General features: G+C 37.5%; 1 long non-coding RNA gene across 1 annotated transcript in view; it reads right to left on the bottom strand.

Moving 5' to 3' along the window:
• Positions 1–422: 422 nt before the first annotated feature.
• LOC104988555 overlaps positions 423–4,728 on the bottom strand; it is a 66,211-nt gene continuing 61,905 nt past the window's right edge. Inside the window, exons 3-4 of the long non-coding RNA XR_825248.1 lie at positions 945–984; positions 423–461 (exon numbers count right to left, since the gene is read on the bottom strand). This is a non-coding gene — a long non-coding RNA (uncharacterized LOC104988555). The remainder of the gene's footprint in view (positions 462–944; positions 985–4,728) is intronic.

Raw genomic sequence — 4,728 nt, 5'->3', positions numbered from 1 at the left:
AGACCAAGAAAATGTCACAGAGCAGATAAAACCAGGAGACATGACAACTGAATATAGAGTTCTTATTTGGATCTTAGAACAGAAGCAAGAGGAAAAATGTAAAAATTGGCGAAATTCATATAACAACTGGAGTATAGTTAAAGAGTAATATAGGATTGTTAGTCTCGACAAATGTAAGATGATAGTGTAAAATGATTTTGCTGCTGCTAAGTCGCTTCAGTCGTGTCCGACTCTGTGCGACCCCAGAGACGGCAGCCCACCAGGCTCCGCCATCCCTGGGATTTTCCAGGCAAGAACATTGGAGTGGGTTGCCATTTCCTTCTCCAAAGCATGAAAGTGAAAAGTGAAAGTGAAGTAGCTCAGTCGTGTCCGACTCTTCGCGATGGACTGCAGCCCACCAGGCTCCTCTGTCCATGGGATTTTCCAGGCAACAGTACTGGAGTGGGGTGCCATTGCCTTTCCTGAAAATGATATTAGGAGAAACTAAAAGTGGGTAAGTAGTGTAAATGTATAATTCAAACAATCTTTACAAATTTCTTGTAAATCTAAAATGATTTCAAAATAAAATGCTTATTCAAATTGTTTGAGGAAATAATTTGTCAAGTCTCTGAATCTTAAGATATATAGCTCTTGTGGGTGCTCTATACTTTTAAATTTATTTGTGGATTTCATTGTGATACATGCTTCCTATTAAAATTAATTCATTTGTAATATTTCTGTTTAAGGAAGTAGTCTTACATTATATACAGATAACAATGAGTCTTTAAGTAGATAATATCAAGGGTATGAGATAATATTGATTGCAAAGGAAGTGGAGAAAAATAGTTTTTGGATATAGTTTGAAAACAAAATCAGATTTGTTAAAGCAGTAGAGGGTATAACAAAAACTGATTCAAGGATTTCTCCATGGTTCTGAGCGTAAGAAACTGGAAGGATGGTGTTACCATTAATTGAGATGAGAAAGATTTCAAGAAGAGCAGATTTCTGAAAAGAAAAAAGAGGATCATGATTCAGATTTGAATATATTGTCTTAATTATTATGCTTAAAGTACCATTTTAAACAATATATTGAATATATCAAATATGTATTTTAGAAAAGATATACAAGTTAGAGATACAAATTTGGAAAAAAATCTGCCAGCAATGAAGAAGACTTGGGTTCATTCCCTGGGTTGGGAAGATCCCTTGGAGGAGGGCATGGCAACCCCCTCCAGTGTTCTTGCCTGGAGAATCCCCATGGACAGAGGAGCCTGTTTGAGCTACAGTCCATGGGGTTTCAAAGAATCTGACATGACTGAGTGACTAAGCACAGCACAGCATATGGATGGAAACAAATGATAACAGCATAAAGGTGAATAATACAAAAGAAGAAGATCCATGAGGTCCTCCAGTATTAAGAGAGAATCTTAAAGTGGTAAAAGAGAAGGAAAAACAAAACAAAAAACAATTCACAAAGCCCTGGGTGGAATACTCAGAAGGGTCTGTCTTAGAAGTAGGGAATAGTTCCTTATTGTTGTTGAGTCACTCAGTTGTGTCCGACTCTTTGTGACCCCATGGACTGCAGCACACCAGGTTTTCCTGTCCTTCACCAACTCCTGGAGTTTGCTCAAACTCTTGTCCATTGAGTTGCTGATTCCATCCAACCATCTCATCCTTTTTATCTCCTTCTCCTCCTGCCTTCAATCTTTCCCTGCATTAGCCTCTTTTCCAATGAGTTGGCTTTTCCCATCAGGTGGTCAAAGTATTGGAACTTCAGCTTCAGCATTAGTCCTTCCAATGAATATTCAGGGTTGATTTCCTTTAGGATGGACTGGTTTGATTTCCTTGCAGTCCAAAGGATTCTCAAAAGTCTCCAACACCACAGTTCAAAAGCTTCAGCTCTTTGGTGCTCAGCCTCCTTTATGGTCCAACACTCACATCCATACATGGCTGTTGGAAAAACCATAGCTTTGACTATATGTACCTTTGTTGATAAAGTAATGTCTCTGTTTTTTAACACACTGTCTAGGTTTGTCATAATTATTCCTAGATCAAATGCTGCTCTGTCCTGCCTAAAAACAAGCAAGCAAAACCCAACCAAAAAAGACCCCAAAATGAACACTTGAAGGGATTACATTGCTTCCAATGTAGAATACAAATTGTATCCTAGAACAGAGCTCAAAAATACTTATAGAAATAAACACATAAAAATCCAACACCCATTAAAATAAAATCCATAATGTGTGGCCACAATCAAAAATTAGAAGGCATGCAAAGAATCAGATAAACATGACTTGTGATAATGAGAAAATTCAATCATTTGAAACTGACACAAAAGTGACACAGATGTCAGAATTAGTAGACAAGGATAATAAAACAAGTATTATAACTGTAATGCATATGTTCATAAAGCTAAAGAATTGAACATAATATGTAGAAATACAGAATGCCTATTTTTAAAAGATCAAAATCACAATCTAGAGATGAAAGTATAAAGTGTGAGAATAAAAACACACATTATGTAATCAATGGAAAATTAAACCCTGCAAAGAAACATTAGTAGTAAACTTAAAGATGTACCAGTAACAATTATTGAAAGGAATACAAAGAAAAAAAAAAACCATAAACATAAAATCAGCTGAATATGCTCGCATTTGAAAGGACTACGATTTGAATCCCTGAAAGAGAGAGTGAGGCACAGAATCATTTGTGGTAATAATGATTTTTCAAATTTTCCAATTTAAAAATAAACATAAAGAACACTATTGAAGCTCAACAAACTCCAAGTTAGAAAATAAAATAAAAACTTAAGTAAGACAACACCAAAACAAAACATAGTCAAATTTCTCAAAACCAATGGTAAAGAAAGTGGAGAAAACCACTAGACCATTCAGGTATGACCTAAATCAAATTCCTTATGATTATAGGGGAAGTGAGAAATAGATTTAAGGGACTAGATCTGATAGAGTGCCTGATAGACCATGGACGGAGGTTCATGACATTGTACAGAAGACAAGAAGCAAGACCATCCCCAAAAAAAGAAAATGCAAAAAAGCAAAATGGCTCTCTGAGGAAGCCTTACAAATAGCTGTGAAAAGAAGAGAAGTTGGAAGCAAAGGAGAAAAGGAAAGATATAAGCATCTGAATGCAGAGTTCTAAAGAATAGAAAGGAGAGATAAGAGAGCCTTGCTCAGTGATCAGTGCAAAGAAATAGAGGAAAATAAGAGAGTGGGAAAGACTAGAGATCTCTTCAAGAAAATTAGAAATACCAAGGGAACGTTTCATGCAAAGCTAGGCTCATTAAAGGACAGCAATTGTATGGACCTAACAGAAGCAAAAGATATTAAGAAGAGGTGGCAAGAATACACAGAAGAACTGTACAAAAAGATCTTCACAACCCAGATAATCATGTTAGTGTGATCACTCACTCAGAGCCAGATATCCTGGAATGTGAAGTCAAGTGGGCCTTAGGAAGCATCACAACAAACAAAGCTAGTGGAAGTGATGGAATTCCAGTTGAACTATTTCAAATCCTAAAATATGATGCTGTGAAAGTGCTGCACTCAATATGCCAACAAGTTTGGAAAACTCAGCAGTGGCCACGGGACTGGAAAAGGTCAGTTTTCATTCCAATCCCAAAGAAAGGCAATACCAAAGAATGCTCAAACTACTGCACAATTGCACTCATCTCACACGTTAGCAAAGTAATGCTCAAAATTCTCCAAGCCAGTCTTCAGTAATACGTGAACCATGAACTTCCAGAAGTTCAAGCTGGTTTTAGAAAAGGCAGAGGAACCAGAGATCAAATTGCCAACATCCGCTGGATCATCAAAAAAGCAAGAGAGTTCCAGAAAAACATCTATTTCTGCTTTATTGACTATGCCAAAGCCTTTGCCTGTGTGGATCACAACAAACTGGAAAATTCTGAAAGAGATGGGCATACCAGACCACTTGACTTGCCTTTTGAGAAACCTATATGCAGGTCAGGAAGCAACAGTTAGAACTGGACATGGAACAACAGACTGGTTCCAAATAGGAAAAGGAGTCCGTCAAGGCTGTATATTGTCACCCTGCTTATTTAACTTGTATGCAGAGTACATCATGAGAAATGTTGGGCTGGAGGAAGCACAAGCTGGAATCAAGATTGCCGGGAGAAATATCAATAACCTCAGATTTGCAGATGACACCATCCTAATGGCAGAAAGTGAAGAAATAAAGAGCCTCTTGTTGAAAGTGAAAGAGGAGAGTGAAAAAGTTGGCTTAAAGCTCAACATTCAGAAAACGAGGATCATGGCATCCAGTCCCATCACTTCATGGCAAATAGATGAGGAAACAGTGGCTGACTTTATTTTTTTTTTTTTTGGCTCTATAATCACTGCAGATGGTGATTGCAGCCATGAAATTAAAAGATGATTACTCATTGCAAGGAAGGTTATGACCAACCTAGATAGCATATTAAAAAGCAGAGACATTACTTTGCCAACAAAGGTCTGTCTAAGTCAAGGTTATGGTTTTTCCAGTGGTCATGTATGGATGTGAGAGTTTGACTATGAAGCTGAACACCAAAGAATTGATGCTTTTGAACTGTGGTGTTGGAGAAGATTCTTGAGAGTCCCTTGGACTGCAAGGGGATCCAACCAGTCCATTCTGAAGATCAGTCCTGAGTGTTCATTGGAAGGAATGATGTTGAAGCTGAAACTCCAATACTTTGGCCACCTGATGCAAAGAGCTGACTCATTTGAAAAAACC

This window comes from Bison bison, unplaced genomic scaffold, assembly GCF_000754665.1.
Source record: "Bison bison bison isolate TAMUID 2011002044 unplaced genomic scaffold, Bison_UMD1.0 scf7180017864136, whole genome shotgun sequence".
Lineage (NCBI taxonomy): Eukaryota > Metazoa > Chordata > Mammalia > Artiodactyla > Bovidae > Bison > Bison bison.
The sequence above is the reverse complement of the archived record's forward strand: the minus strand, read 5'-3'. Positions and strand labels throughout refer to the sequence as shown.